General features: G+C 45.4%; 1 protein-coding gene across 5 annotated transcripts in view; it reads left to right on the forward strand.

The window, feature by feature from the left end:
- HTR4 (5-hydroxytryptamine receptor 4) overlaps window positions 1-17089 on the forward strand; it is a 1746991-nt gene that overhangs the window by 1014541 nt on the left and 715361 nt on the right. The window lies entirely within an intron of this gene.

Genomic DNA, 17089 nt, shown 5'->3' on the forward strand with positions numbered 1-17089 from the left:
CATCATCACCCGCTTGTCTCCCGCAGGAGAAGGCCCGACCGTCGACGTGCCGAGGAGTATCCACCGGTGGGTTTCCCGCCACCTAAAGACCACAGAGACGCCGACGACTCGACGCCCTTGCTGGGCCACAGTTCTTCATCACCTCTTTGCGGTCCAGAACTATCGTCATCGAGGTGCCCCGCACGCCTCTTCCTTGCAGGACGCCAACGCTCTGTCGTCGGCGAGCACCGCTAGGGATGAAGCTGTCGCTTACCTGCCGTAGTTCAACCTGTTCACCGTCGGACGTTCAACGACCCGTGACTCCTGCTTGAAAGGGAGGGCACTCAAGAAGGGCCGTCGATTCCCTGACACCGAACGCCGAGTTCCTCGACACCTCTCGACGATCCGTGGCTCCTGCCTTAAAGGGATTCACTCAAGAAGGATCGGTCGACGCATCGTCGGAGAACTCTACTCCACCAGGTACATTGGGGGGGTAAAACCTTAATAGGAAGAAGTGAGACTATTGAACATATGGACTGGGCTTGTGCTACATATCTTTATTTACAGGTTGCCCAGTTGGGGGGATCTCCACACAGAACTGTGCCTCGTGGTAGGGGTCAGCATTCTGCCTACTGTTTCAACCATCTTGCGTTCCTTCCTATCTCTACTGCTGGTTTCCTCGTTATTGATCTGTGTGACATTTTAACCATATAGTTGATGCACTTTAATGAGATTCGATAACATTGGTGGTACCACTTTAGAATTGTATATATTTATCATTATTGACTTCCGAGTACATATAAAGTATATAGTATAGTATAGTATATAAAGACTGTGTTTTCAGTAATACAGTGTGTGGACATTCCTTTGTGGGGGTTCGGGGACTACACTGTACTTAAGAACCAGCCTGCATCACCTCCCTTAGAAGCTAGGCCTTGATTGCTCGACCACGTACCAATAATAGAGAATCTTGGCTGGGGTTCTCTGTGCCTCTCCTCTACCATATAGAGAGCGGAAGTACAGACACCCCCTACCAGTCTTTACAGTAGTGAAGAGTGCAGACAGGATGTCCAGAGTTCTGGATGTGAAATTGGACCGCACGGCGGTGCAGAGGATTTGGGGGGGCGGTGGGGAGAGAGGTAGAGAATGCATTCAGGGTGGCGAGTTCCTTACAGATTTTGAAAAGTTTTGCCATATTGTTAGTGGCTCCAGAGACGCATGCTTCAATGTGCGCCCTCTTCTTGGAGTGGACAGGCCAGTTTGTCAGGGTATGAACCCGAGGTTTGCCACTTCCTTTCAGCAACTCTGCACTTTCATTTCAGCTAAACTAGATCCGAGTCATAATGATACCGGCCATTACGCTTGGAGGCGGGCTTCAGGCAGATTCATGACAGGGTCAAGGATTTCTAGAGTGTTAGAGATGGAGATGTGACTGCTAGCAAGGATAGAATCAGAGTAAGAGTTATGATGGGGGAGTAAAGGGGAAGCAAAACCAGCAACTGACACTCGCTTCATCAGTCGAGTGACGGAGAAGGCGGTTGGCAGTGCGGGAGGTGGCTCAGCTAGAGGGCCGAGGGGTCCGAAGAGGGAGGAGAGGAGAGAACCCACATCTGCCCACATCTCATCATAATCCTTTCCTGAGCATGTGAGCCTTCCTCACCTCCTGCTGGACATGTGCTCGGCTTTCCTTTGCGGAGTCTGTGTGCTCGCTCAGCCTGTGTGCTAGCCCCACGTGATGCCCCTGGGTGTGTCGCTCATGCTTCTCACTTGCCTAGCTTGTACTCTATCTCCCACATATTATTCTTAGGCCTTTAAATACCACTAACAGCCTGATTGGCCAAACTATGGTTCATAAAAATACACTTGGTTCCAAACTCTGCACTCCCTGGCAAAGTGTCATTTATAGATAGCTTTAATAAGGCAGCAGTACAGCAGGGGTTATTTCATACGTGTGAAGCACCTTGCAGCAGTATCATGTGCCACCAGACAATATAGGGACGTGTTATTTGAGCTCTGCTTTACGTCCCAATGAAGTCCTTTTCTTGCATGTATTGCAACTACCCTGCTTCCTTAAGTGGGGGGTGTTTTTAATGTTTTCAAAATGAAGGAAAAGCAAGTTTTAAATTGTTTTGTTTCGCATAGGGCCAATGCAGCCAAATGGTGTGGCATTTCCTGAATAAAACATGTACCACACATCATATGTGTTTTCTTTGCTATTACACTTTCACATTATTACCACAGGTCCATGGCACACATTTGACAAAGCAGTGATTTGCATTCATTTGACCCTAGACGTTGGCATATCTGTGAGTTGCACTCTCAAAAGGATAATGAAGCTCCTATCATAGTACCCGATCAAAATAAATAATGTAGGCGCTGTGAAAATGTGCCAGGACCCCATCAAATCCACAGGAAAGTACATTTTAAAAACGAGTGGAACCCTGCTGAGATTTGAACCGCATTCATAGAGAATATTGACCTCCGGCCGGTATACAGCCCTGATTGGTCGTATTCAGAGTGAGTGTAGACCCCTCACAAGGACCACCGATCAAATGCAGATTGATCGTCAACCTCTTCATGATGAGAATAGGTGCCCCTTAGCTGGGGTGTAGCAAGGACTACTTGCACCTTCCGCAGTTCACGAGGCGCCCACTATTCAAGGCCTTTCAGTGTGCATGAGTGATAGGAAACTCAGTGGTCTCAGCACACTTTTTGCAGATGGTCCTCCGTGTTTTTGGTTGCACCAGTGCCTTCGCGCTTTGGCCTAGGACTAGCAGAGGCAGCACAGACCCTCCGAGTGGTTGAAGACCCCTTTGAGTGACCATAGAGCCTCTCCTTGTTAACGTGGTATCTTTGGGGTGAGTGAAGGAGTCCCTTCTCCGAGTCTGTGGTACTGTAGTTGCTGAATATGGAAGCACTGTATTGACTTTCCTGGCGCTCACCACACTTGGGCCCGGGGGTGTGTTTGCAATGTAATTGCCTAGCCCCGGTTCCCGGGGCAGGAAAGCACCTCTCCGAGGCATTTCGTGCCCTTGTGCAGACAAACGAACCCCTGGCGTGCTTCCCTACTCGGCTCATGGCCTCTGAAAGGGCTCTCTGTGCGTTGCAGTCACACAGCCAACCCTTGAGTTCACTGCAGAGCCTGGGAAGCTCTTCATGGCCACACCATGACTGCCATGACATAGGCTCTAGGCTCAAATATATGTGAGGGCGTCTGTGTCTGTTACGTACAACCTCAGCAAGCACTTAGAGAGGGAGGCTTCTCGTGGGGAGTGTGGGGGCGGTGGGTTGTTGTTTGCACGGGGGTAGCTCACAGGTTATTTTTTTAATGCATTTGTTTATTTATTTAGCACCCGCCTAAGCCCGTAGGCATCAGGGCGCACAACAACACGAGAGACACTTCAAAACGACAGGACAAGGCACAAGAGTCAGGCCCAAAAGAGCATTTCGTTTAATAACATTTTTTAGGCGTTTCCAGAAGACCAGCGCTAGATCTGTGGCGCGAGCGGGCACTAGCCGCTAGCGTGGGGACAGCACCTACTTCACACGGTCGAATACTGGCAGGCCTGACTCAGCCCTTTCCTTTTCCGAGTTTGATAACCTGAGAACTCCAAAACTGGCTTAACAACAGCTGCTACCAAAGCACTCAGAAGCGGGGGAATCCATCAGATGGTGCTATTTAAAAAACATGGTATTATTGAGTCAAATCAAGGTGAATATTGATAAATGCGCTAAGACCCAAACTAGGGCCATGTAGCGCTAAGATCTGGGCAACGTGATTCAATATCTCAGAGGATAGAACATGTAATGTCAAGTCGCTCTGATAATAGTAAACGCCCCTATATATTTAGCTTGTAAATGTGCTTGTTGTATGTGGAAGGTCATGCATGTGTCCAGTATTTGTGTACATGCCGTTAACGTTTAGAATGATTCAGAGCAGGCCTGTCACAGCTAACGAGTGCGAAAGTACTTCTGTCGATGAATGTGCTTTGTAATTATAGTCATAGCATGGGTACTGTAAGAGCAAAACCGGAAATGGAGGCTCAAAGCCTCATTATAATGTGAAAACAAGGAAATAATATGAGGCAGGGTAACCAAAAAGGAAACACACCAAACACAGGTTACAAAGGAACATACCAAGTACTTTATTTTATACTGAATCCAGTTACAAAAGAACAGAACAAAATTCAGATAGCTATCGACCCTCAGTACAACACAGCGAACTCCTGCGTGGTTCGGTGTGCTCAGTGAGTGCAAATATTCATTGAAACAGTCAGGCTTTTATACATTTCAAGCCTGCTGTTCAGCCCTCCTTTGGGTTAACCATTCCATAAATAAGTTACTGCTCTAGGTTCCCTTGCCAGGTCAAATCTAGTTCATCTTAGGTTTATACATTAACAAGAAGAAATGGTAATAATGTATGCTCTAGGCCTAACATTACAATGCGGGACTTAATTTATACAATATAGTTAAGCAGGTGTTCTCATTCAATTATAGATCAGTTTCGGTGATACAGGTAATCCATTGCACACAGGTCAGCAGAAGGACAAGGTCTCAGCTCATGACCCTAACAAGTGGCCTGCAGGCAAGTTATACATTAGCTGTACAGAGGTCATGACAATCGAGTTCTGTTCTGAATAACATAGGCTACCATTTTAGCTCACATGCTGACTTTATAGAGCAAGAAAACCTAAAATGGCGGCTTGACCCAAAATGACAGTTTACATGGTTTCTAATGTCAGGACCTTGCAATGCGAGTTTATTCACATGTAGTTTATAAGCAGCTTGTTAGCAGCTTGGCGTAGGCCAATATACATATATTCATAGCAATAGGAGGCACGATATAATTTCTAGTTTGACAAACCCTCCTTTTGGCCTATGCCAAGTGCTAAACTACTTCTGATCTCCCTGCAAGTAACTCCATGTGTCATCGTCCATACACCCTGAATAGCTGTCAGAAATATCTATCGCCATTAGATCTTTTACTAAGATCTATTTCAGTACATACTCCTTAGAGGTTTTATCCGGGGCATACACTTTATGTCCTATTGTACCTATCGCCTGAGCGCAACATCCCCCTAGCATTGAACATATACTTGGTAGACATTGGATACAACAACAAAGAAATAGCAGAATTCCCAAAATAATCAGCAAGACTGAAAGCACTTTCCAACCCCAAGACCGCAAGAAGTCCCAGAACCAAGCGCTAAGATCCCAATTTCCCTCGGGAACATGCACTTCTGAACTAAGAATGTGCAGATTCTGTATTACCTTAAAAATAGTTGGGGAGGAATTCGGTACGAAAACACAGCAAGCAGACCCCACTAGTTTACATACTCCACCACGTTCAGCCAGAATGACATCTAATGCCATCCGGTTCTGAAGCGCTACCAATCTGATCGCTTTCTACTCTAAAGTCATATTATAGAGTATATCTGTGGTCCGGTTGATGGTTCTCTCCAGTACTCTCGCTAGTTTCCTGATATCCTCGGAATGCGCTATCTGCCCAAAGAATGGAAAGAATGATTTTGCTACATCTCCTAAAACCTGTTCTGGAGTGTCGCCATTCTCGTCCCGCCGTGGACGAGCCTTCAAAACCTCTACAGTACTTGCTATAAACACCCCAGGTAACAGGATTCCTAGATAACAAGTTCCCTGCCAATCCCTGGGCAACCATGGAAATGCTACATTACCGCAAACAAAATAGATAGGTTCTCCTACATACAAAGGTCTGTCATCCCCAGTCAAATGTGCAACGTTGGCACAACCTTTAAAATCTCCCATTGACCGGGTGACATTCCTCTGTATGCAGAAAGAAACTGAATCGGGGCTATGGTTAACAGTATAAGAAGGAGGCACGGCATCCTTATTGCCTATCGGAGCCATTTTAAAGGAAATCAAAGATTGGAAAGGACGAGACAGTCGATCAGAAGGCCTAATAGAAGCAATATTGAGCTTACTCCTATTTGCGAAAAGCGAGCATCCCAGGGGAGTCAGAACACGTTTCTCAAAACTATTCAAATTAGTGCCATCAAAGTTCCCCGAGATGCTATCGTTCCATCGGCCAAAGAACAGTGCTCTAAGTGAAGAATAACAAGCAGTTGTCAAAGGTAAAGGGTGAATATACCAACCTAGCCCCTTATCCCCATGTTGCGGTAAATGCGAGCAGATCCAACAATTGGTTCTGTTAAAGATTGCATGGGTAGCATTCATAATTAGAAGTAGAGTGTTATTTTGATCATTCCGTCTATGCAAAAGATCTCTAGGTGACAAGGTATGTAGTTGCACAGAAGGAGTGGGAACAACAGTTATAATTTCAACAGGTAGGAAATCATTCAAAGGGTACATTCTCTCCAAATACCAAAACCCACAACCAACAGTTACTAAAAGTCCCATGATTATCACCAGTAGACAACAAAACGTTTTCGGGGCCCCCATACATATCTGCTCATTGTCTCTCCTAGTCACATTTTTGTCCAAAAGTTCAGTACGAACGGTAGCGGATGCGGGCATTGTCGTCTTCACTCGAGAAACACCAATTGTTCGTTTGCTGGTGACTCCGGTCGCGCGTCTTCTTCATGTCTTTTCCCACAACCCTTAGCCAGCAGAACCCTTTATGCAATTGGGCCAAAAAAAGGCAAGCCCTCAAATTCTTTCAATTGTACAGCAAGAGCCGTATTGCAAACCTATCTCCTTGGGCGGAGATTATACTTCAAAGTTTCAGGTGCAAAAGAATCAGCAGACAGGATGTCGTCACTTCCCACAGGAGGTGGCGAGTGAACGGAAGTTGGATCAGAAGATGGATGATCCACAAACGATGCAGTGGGAGAGCAAGTAGGCAAGATGGCCGTTTTGTCGGGCCTTACAACTTCCGGAACGGCCTCCGATACTCTCTCTCCACCGTCTGCCGTTTCGGGTACGTTGGTTTCAATGTCGGAAAGGGGTTCTGCGTCTTCTGTATCGTATGGCACTGGGTGTGGGATCCATTTGGTGTGGCTGCCGTGGATCCAGTGGCGACGTCCTCCTACCCGCACCGCAGTCTGAGTGACCAGGAGCACCTGGTAGGGGCCCCTCCAACGTGGTGCGAGGCAAGACGCTCTATCGAAGGATTTAACGAGGATCCAATCCCATGGTCGTAGACTGTGACCGGGGCCCTCGTACCTCACCGGAAATGCCTCTCGCACCTAGTGATAAATTGAAAACAGGTTTTTAGTCAATTGGTTACAATAGTCGGAGAGAAGTACATTTTCTACATCGCGCAATGCGCAGCTTTCAGGCAAACCCCAAATATTAGCAGGTCTCCCCATTACCACCTCAAAGGGAGAGAGCCCAGTCTTAGTTTGAGGGGTTATCCGCATTGAAAGTAACACGATTGGTAAGGCGTCCGGCCATTTTAGTTTGGTGCCGGCACACTTCTTAGCGAGCTTGTTTTTTATGATACCATTGTGTCTTTCTACTAATCCGGCGCTCTGAGCACGTCTGGCCGAATGGAATCGTTTGTCAATTTGCAATGCCGTACATATCTGTAGAATTACAGCAGCGATAAAATGCGGACCATTATCCGACCAGATAACTCTCGGCAAACCGAACCGTGGGAAGAATTCCTTTAACATGGTCTTTGCAGTGGTCATGGCTGTAGCGTCTTTAACAGGGAAAGCCTCGACCCACTTACTAAAGGCGCAAATGACCACAAGGACATATTTTAGATTGTTACATCGCTCCATTTCAATAAAGTCAAAGTTAATCACTTCAAACGGGACAGAAGGAGGCCCAAAGCTACCTCTTGGAGTTGCTGTCCCCTTTCCCACATTGTGTTGTAGGCAAATCATGCAATTTTGGACATAATCCTGGGCAATTTTTGAAATCTTATCATTTACCCAGACTTTCTCTAACATTCTCGTGATCTGTTGAGCGCACACATGTGTGGGACCGTGTGCCATGGTAACCATCATTACTATATAGGCATTAGGAAGCAACCATTTCCCTTCAACCATGTCCACCCAACACCCATCATCATCGAGTTTCCCCAAGCCCTCAGCCCACCTCTTGGATTCTTCTAATGTGGCATCGGCTTGGATATCCCGTACAGACCCAACACCCTCATCCATTGCATAGGCATCTACAGTCTCCCTTGAAACATACATCTCCGTGAAAAGATCAGAGGCAGTTTGTCTAGCTATTTGATCATCGAAAGCATTCCCTTTCCCTACCTCATCTATAATCTTGCGATGTGCTGCGCACTTAATGATTGCTAACTGACTAGGGAGCGCTGAAAGCAATTGTACTATCAGGGAGCCATGTTGGATCTTGGTGCCATGCGAAGTTAAAAACCCTCTCTCTGACCAAAGTCTCCCAAAGTTGTGAGCCACCCCAAAGGCATACTGGCTATCAGTATATATGTTTACTGATAGCCCTTCGGAAAGCTCACAAGCTCGAGTCAATGCTATAATCTCTGCGGCCTGCGCAGAGTTATGCGTAATTCTCTTGGTCTCCACAACCGTACTCAATGTAGTGACTGCATAAGCAGCTGTGAATGTACCATCCAGTAGTTTGAAGCAGGAGCCATCACAAAACAGCTCCCCTTGTGGGTTATCCAAAGGAGTATCCCTCAAATCAACTCTGCCTTTTGTATCTTGTTCAGTAGTATACAGGCAGTCATGTGACTCTTCGTCACCGCAAACAGTATTTTGCGGGAAAGGTAGGAGTTCAGCCGGATTAAGAACGCAGCACCTCCTAATTTGAATGTGGGGAGCAAACAAGATTAATTCATATCTTGTCAGTCGTGCGGAAGTGAGGTGTTGCGTTTGGGTTTTGTTCAATCGAATATCTACAGAGTGAGGCACCATCATGGTTAAATCATGGCCTAGGACCATTCCCTCACTCTGTTTTACAGACGCAGCAGCAGCAGGGACAGCGCGCAAACATCTTGGCAAAGCGCATGCAAATGGATCAAGGGCGGAAGAGTAGTAACCGCATGGCCTATTCTTCCCTCCATGTTCCTGCGTTAATACAGCCAAAGCACATCCATCACATTCATGCACAAACAACACAAAGGCCTTCTCATAGTTCGGTGTGCCCAAAACTGGCGCCGAACATAATGCAGTCTTGAGCAACTCGAATGAATGTTGATGCTCCGTATTCCATGGCAATGGTGAAGAAATACCCTTCTTCGTCAAGGCCAACATCGGTTTTATCACTAGTGAGAAGTTTGGGATCCATAACCTACAGTAAGAAGCCATACCTATCAAGGCTCTAACTTCCTTTTGTGTATTTGGGACAGACATGCCAGAAATGTGTTTTATTCTTTCAGGTGTCAATCTTCTTCCCTGCTTTGACAGGAGATAGCCTAAATAGGCGACCTCCTGGCAACAATATTGAAACCTTTTAAGCAAAGCTTTGTGACTATGCTTAGCTAGATGGATGAGCAACAACACAGTGCCCTCTTTACAAGAGCTCTCAGAGTCAGTGGCTAAAAGCAAATCATCAACATATTGAAGCAACGTACAAGTAGGGGGCAATCCAAGGGTATCAAGCTGCTCTTTCAAAGCCCTACTATAAATACTAGGACTCTCAGTATAACCTTGAGGTGCACGAGTAAATGTGAATGAGCGTCCCCCTAAGGTGAACGCGAACAAGTATCTACTATCCTCATGTATAGGAATACTGAAGAAAGCATTCTTTAGGTCCACAATACTGAAGTGAGTAGCCGTAGCTGGAATCATGGTTAATATTGTCGTCACATCAGGCACAATTGGAAATTGCGGAGCGACGACTTTATTAATGGCACGTAAATCAATTATAAAACGAAATGGAATTGCATTATCACCTTTTTTGTACACGGGTAAAATCGGACTATTGCACAAACTTCCTGCAATCTCCTCAATCACCCCACGATGAACAAAATCGGAAACAATGCTCTTTAAAGCTCGCTCGCCTTCAACTGAGATCTTATACTGTGGAATACGGGGCAGCTTAATTCCATGTTTCAAAACTATTTTAACAGGCTCAATCTGCAAAACACCGACATCATTGTCATCAACTGCCCACAAACACTCTGGTACATTACTGAATTCTGGCGGCAAAGGTCTAGTCAAGAATTGCGAAACAGAACATTGCTGTGGTGAAATCGTCAAACGCACTCCATCAGAAGAACAATGAATTACCGCATTTAATTCCTTCAACAGATTCAACCCCAGCAAATTCTCTCCACAATTTGAAGTCAAGAGAAATGGACAGTGGTCCGTAAAGGGACGCAAAGAAATAGGTACCGGTGAAGAAACCAGACAAACAACTGGTGTGCCAGACAACCCTACAGAAACATTGGTTTGCCCTGACAGTGGAATGTTTGGAACCCGAGAATGATCAATGGAGCACTTCTGTGCTCCAGTGTCTATCAAAAATTGATGTTTCCTATTTCCCACTACCATTTCAACGTAGGGACCTTTCTGATTAACGGGAATAGGTGTAGGTTCCCAACCCTGCTTCAGGCAATCCTAACGAAACAAAATATCATCAAAAGGAAGCTCTTCAGATAGATATGCAGCAGAAGGATGATCAAATATGTTTCTAGTATCCACACTCGAAGTCTGATTATCCTGTGAAAAAGGTTGTTGGGGATCCTGCGAAAACTGCCCTCTACCAGGGCCCCCTACACCCGGGCGACCTCTGGATCGTCTACCCATATTTCCAAATGTGTTATTCGACCTCTGTCGAAGGACGGGGCATTGTGCATGCCAATGACCCTCCTGGCGACAATAGGCACATTGGTTAATATTCACAGGACCCAAGGGCACATTCCCTTGTGGAACATACTGACCTCTAATCTGCGAACTACCCCCTCTGGGGCCTCTAACAATTTGCTGTAACAATACTTTAGTCTTCAAATCACCGTTTCTCTTCTCGACTCTATCTTTTTCATTATTGACACGGTTCTCGTAGTACTGAGCCATGTGCAGTACTTCTGATTGGGATTTCGCCTGCCAAGCGCTCTCAGAAGACATAATTTGTGACTGGATGTCAGGCAGCAATCCACGTATAAATTTGTCCACAAATAATCTTTTCCCAGACTCTGTGCCTAAGTCTTGTCCACTGAAATCCGAGAATACCTGTTCGAACCGATTAAAGAACTCGGTAGCACCCTCAGATTTTCCTTGGACACAGGCCGTAAGCTTGTCCCAAATAATTCTCTTTTCGGGGATTATAGTTTTCAGTTTTGCAATGATTCTGTCAGGCAAAGTTAGTATCACCTGAGGTGGTCTCTCACCAGCTGGCTTTTCCCCATCAAGCCTAACTATATTAGCCCATGTATCTCCCAACCCTGGTACATCGTCTATAGTTCTAACTTGTTTCCACAAATCTACAGGCAGGAGTACAGGGAATAGCAAATCAATGTCGCCTAGGGTAAACACTGAGGACTGCAAAACCCTGTCAGATTTTTCCTAATGTCAGGAATAATTTGTCTAATAGTATTCACTTCCTGTCGTGAAAACGGGACGTGAACAAACTGCGATACATAATGTGCAGGAATGTCCACAGCAGGTGTACCTGTTGCAGCATTAGCAGGAATCTCAACCTTTGGGACAAATGTCGGAGGAATCTCTCTCATAGGCAACTGAGATGTAGGCAACTCCGAACGCTTACTAAGCAACAGAGCTAAGTCGAGCGCTAAAGCAGTTGAAGAAGTGTCAAGTGAAAAAGCTCTCTTATAAAAGCTCAATAACTGTGGGACAACTAACCTTTCTCTTTAAACATTCATCCTGCAGGTACTCTACCATTACCTGTATCACTTTCCTCTGCATTTCTAGCGTATATTGACTGTATGTGTCATATACCTCAACTGGAGTTATCGATATGTCTGAAATCCATCTAATCGCATCTTTTGTACAAATTCGCGCCTCCTCAGATGTCGATTTACGACACGGAAGAAATCGTTTCTGTACATACATACTTTCTTCTTCGTCATCCTCATTCTGTAACCTTTCCAACTCCTTTCTATACTCAAATATCCTCTCAACATGCTCATGTACCTTCTCCACAGTGTCTCTTGAAAACGCTAAAGTATTCAGGTCCCTCAACCCTTGTGGGAGGTCTGCATTATTTAATTTACCCAACATTACACATAAATGAATCCCTAAACCTTCAATGAAAACATTTTTCTCAGGAAATATATCCATATTAGAAAGTGTGGCAAGAACATTAGCTCGATCATCTCTCTCCATACAATGCTTAGCCCATGCAAACAAATCCTGTTTCTTTTCTGTAGGAACAGTATTACGAGTAACAATCCTCGACCCCGCACCCTGATCAACTACAAGCGGTACAGAACTACTTGGGAGTGAGGGTGCAGGCAAATTCAATGGAGGTACTATTACTGGTGCAATGGGAAGAGGCAGAGGAGCAGGTGGAGGAACAACAACCGGAGGAATAGGAACAACAGGTTGAGCAGGAAGAGCAGGAATAACAGCAGGAAGAGGTACAGCAGGAGGAAGAGGAACATACGGAGGTGGTGCAGAGGCATCAGGCCTTCGTTCATTTAACAATTTGTCGATAAACTCATCAGAAACATGAAGATCTTTAGAAGGATAGATTTTCTGAATACCGAGTGAGAAAGCCCTGTCCATATTCTTAACCGACTCAGACTGTTTGTCCTGATCATATAACAACGCCTTTTCAGCATTTGTTTTATGACGGCGCACATGTTTTTCCCTACTTTTAAGCTGCTGCAACGCTTCTCTTTTCCAATTTTGCAAAACATCAAATGCTGCAGGTCTGGCCTTCTTTTTTAACAAGGCTGACTCTAAATATTCAATACGAGGGATCTCAAAACTACCATTGACTGGCCACTGAAGTTCGGAGGCATGTCTGGTTTGTCTGTGCCAAATTGTATTAAATACTACACTTCCAATGCCATGCTTACAGTACATAGTACATGCCGGCGACCCCTCCTGTGGTGCCGTGCGGCTAAATTCCAAAGATTGTCTATCGCTGCGGAATAATGCCCTAAAGCAGCTAGACAATTTCCCAGGCATTTCTCAAATACTTGGTGGTACCTGGTCAATAATTGTGTCTGCAGATACAATGCGCCAAATTCAAATTGTCAGGGTTGAATTAAGAGTCTGGTAACGACTCACCTGACCAAACCTAAGGAGGACCGATCGGTTTACAAAGGACTTACCTAATGAATTTTACCTTGTGTATGGTGATTTCGGCAAATCTGCCCGCCTCAAAAAATTGACCCTCGTCAAGATGCCGTCTCAGACCACACGGCTATCGTCCAGGGAACGGATCGTGCAGCGCTGTTGAGGTGTCGCGTCTCGTTCAGTCGGGCCCGTTATGTCACACCGTCCGATCCCGGTCCGATAGCGTGCGTCAACCTTCAATAATCCGGCATCAATGTTGAGGGTCCCTATTCCGGGCGCCAACTGAGAAAACAAGGAAATAATATGAGGCAGGGTAACCAAAAAGGAAACACACCAAACACAGGTTACAAAGGAACATACCAAGTACTTTATTTTATACTGAATCCAGTTACAAAAGAACAGAACAAAATTCAGATAGCTATCGACCCTCAGTACAACACAGCGAACTCCGGCGTGGTTCGGTGTGCTCAGTGATTGCAAATATTCATTGAAACAGTCAGGCTTTTATACATTTCAAGCCTGCTGTTCAGCCCTCCTTTGGGTTAACCATTCCATAAATAAGTTACTGCTCTAGGTTCCCTTGCCAGGTCAAATCTAGTTCATCTTAGGTTTATACATTAACAAGAAGAAATGGTAATAATGTATGCTCTAGGCCTAACATTACAATGCAGGACTTAATTTATACAATATAGTTAAGCAGGTGTTCTCATTCAATTATAGATCAGTTTCGGTGATACAGGTAATCCATTGCACACAGGTCAGCAGAAGGACAGGGTCTCAGCTCATGACCCTAACAAGTGGCCTGCAGGCAAGTTATACATTAGCTGTACAGAGGTCATGACAATCGAGTTCTGTTCTGAATAACATAGGCTACCATTTTAGCTCACATGGTGACTTTATAGAGCAAGAAAACCCAAAATGGCGGCTTGACCCAAAATGACAGTTTACATGGTTTCTAAGGTCAGGACCTTGCAATGCGAGTTTATTCACATGTAGTTTATAAGCAGCTTGTTAGCAGCTTGGCGTAGGCCAATATACATATATTCATAGCAATAGGAGGCACGATATAATTTCTAGTTTGACAATAAGGCTGGCAGTAGAGGCATAGCTGCCAACATGACCCATTCCAACGTGTAGGTGCTTATCCAGTCCGAAGTTTTTCCCCTGCATTTGGGACTTGTAGTTCCACTTTTCCCATTATAAATCTTGGACTACAAGTCCCAGAACGAAAAGGAAAAAACAGGCCTGGATAAGCACCTACAGATTGGAATGGGTCATGTTGGCAACTATGAGTAGAGGGCCCTTTCCATGCCTAAGGGCTTCATTGGTGAAGTGCTCCCGCCGCATATTCCATACACTTAGACTTGCAGTGAAACTGCAGCATGGTGTTCCACTGCATGGGATGATAATGTAAGCAGGGGCTTGGTCTATCAGCACCAGGGCCAGTGTGCGGACTGTGACTGTTGACAGGACACGTTCAGGCACATTCCTGCAGCGTGCACTGGGGAGGCAAGGCCGTGCTGTTATAATGGTCTAATGATATAATAGTCTAATGAGTAGAACCTGGACACAGGCCGAAGCGTGAGCAGTAACCGCATGCACGAGCCACTCCTAATGAGCCCCACACACTGTGGGCAGTGGCATAGGTGCAGTTTGGTCATTTCCTGGTACATTGATTAATATGCTAACAAAACCGAAAAGATATTCACAAAATACAGGTAAGGCCATTTATAAAAATACATTTTGACAGTGCATGAAAAACACACATATGATCATGTGTGTGTGCTCTTCATGTAATTAACAATGTGTGTCTGCTGCTTATTTCGCATTCTTTTGGACGTGTATGCAAAGAGTGGAATCTAACTGATGACTTCGCATATGAAATACCGAAACCCAAAATACCTTTATTTTTCTCTTTAAACCCATGTCACCCAATATATATGCGGGGTAGGGGGAGGGACAACCCAAAGCGTCGCCCATACTCCCCGTATTTGTTACCACCGTGACCCACCCTACACGTGTATATGCAGCGAAATGAGAAAAAGGTTGTTGTTCCCCCAGAAGATGCGCTGCCTCATGTATTTAGTTCGAAAAAAGAGCAAGTTAGACACTATAGCAATCTTTTGTTAAGTAATGGTCTCGATTTTAATTAGTGAATTCTTTGCCTTTGCCGACACGTGTTTCGACCCCCTCTTTGACGCAAGGTATCAGTTAATTTGGGAAATCGCATGGAAATCACCTCTAGAATATACAGGTCCATACCCTTGATCGGATATCAGAATATGCGGCAATCGGCATTGAATGGTCTTTGAGTTAACAACAGTGATGTTTCCATGTCACACTCGCTGGCGGAATTCAGAGCTTCGACACCGAATATCACGAAGTAATTTAATTTCAATCTGGATGTGAAATTCTTAGATGGCATACTTACGTACGAGACTTACGTAGGACACAGTTAAACCAGGCTGAGGTCCAGCCCGGCAAATTGCTCAGTCTATACTTAGCATCAGCATGACAACTCGGTATTCCAACGTGACGTAGGGCAGTCATGGACATGTAATATAGTGTCACTGTAACAAGCCGTGCCTTGAAAAAGACCCAAAGAGGGGGTCGAAACACGTGTCGGCAAAGGCAAAAAATTCACGAATTAAAATCGAGACCATTACGTAACGATAGATTGCTATAGTGTGTAACTTGCTCTTTTTCCGAACTAAATACATGAAGCAGCGCATCTTCTAGTGGAACAACAACCCTTTTCTCATATTCTACTGGGATGGGGTAACCTATTGGTTCCTTTGGTTTGCGGCAGTCTCTCACTTCATTTGTCAGACCAACTCTCTGGCCCGAGCGTGCAGTTACCTGGTACCCCCACCCTCTTGTCTATGGATGCAGCGAAATATGCCATTTTTAATTCAGTATTTTGGGCTTCGGGATTTTCAGCCGCGCAGTAATTGGGTGATACGGGAACACTGCCTATGTATTGTCTGTCCGTTTTTATTGATTTCCTGATTGTCAAGTAACATGCATGGCAGCAACTTGATCCATTAGAAGCCAACTGAGATATCCCCCCCACCCTGTAATGTGTGTCTACTGTCCCATGCGTGTCACCTGAACGCATGTCGCCCTGGAATGAATGCTAGCTGGTTCCTACTGCATCAAGTTGCTCAAGGATGGGTTCCTGTACATCTTCTACATGTCTTTCAAGAAAGGTCTTGCAGTGATTGCATTTTAGCAGGTAAATTCAATTTTTGACACACATATGTTACACCTGGATGAAGTAGAAACCATGTCTTGGATGACGAATGGAAGTCTCATCAGCATAAGCTACTCACAGTTGCATAGTACCACTTGGGAGGGACCAACCCTTCCGCAGCCAGCCATTGCTGACATGCAGGTTTTTGTACAGCTCCTGAAGTACTATGAAGAAGCTTGTTTTATCAAACCTTTATTTCAGATTTCTCTGTTGACAACAAAAATCAGATTTTATTTATTTGTTTCATTTATTGGACACTTGTATGGCGCCTATACATACGTGTTTCCAGGCGTCACAAGACAAGATGGGGGGTATTGGGTGTGGACCACAAAAATGGACCACAAAAGAAGAACAACAAAACGGTTTTATTGGCTTGTGACAACCCTACCGTGCAAGTGCATGACAAGGTGGTAAGTGCAGGAGTGGGAGAGTGGAGGGAGAAGTTCAAGAGTGGGGTGCCCCAAGTGTGGCAGCTAGCAAGTGCTAGGCGGGCCAATGCGGCAGGTGCAAGGGGAAGAGGAGAGAAGGGAGGATGAGTGCGGTGGACACGGAGGACCAGGTTGGGCTAATCCGGGTAAAGGAGCATGACAGCAAGTGCTGGCAAGGGATGCTGGGGGACTGGTAGGCGGTGATGTAGCCCCTGTATGATTCTGAAGGGACCAGGCCCCAGTCGCAGCGGCAGAGCAAGAGATAGCACAGGGAGGGGGAGAAGGAAGGA

Source organism: Ambystoma mexicanum, chromosome 3p, assembly GCF_040938575.1.
Source record: "Ambystoma mexicanum isolate Mex_15411 chromosome 3p, UKY_AmexF1_1, whole genome shotgun sequence".
Taxonomy (NCBI): Eukaryota; Metazoa; Chordata; class Amphibia; order Caudata; family Ambystomatidae; genus Ambystoma; species Ambystoma mexicanum.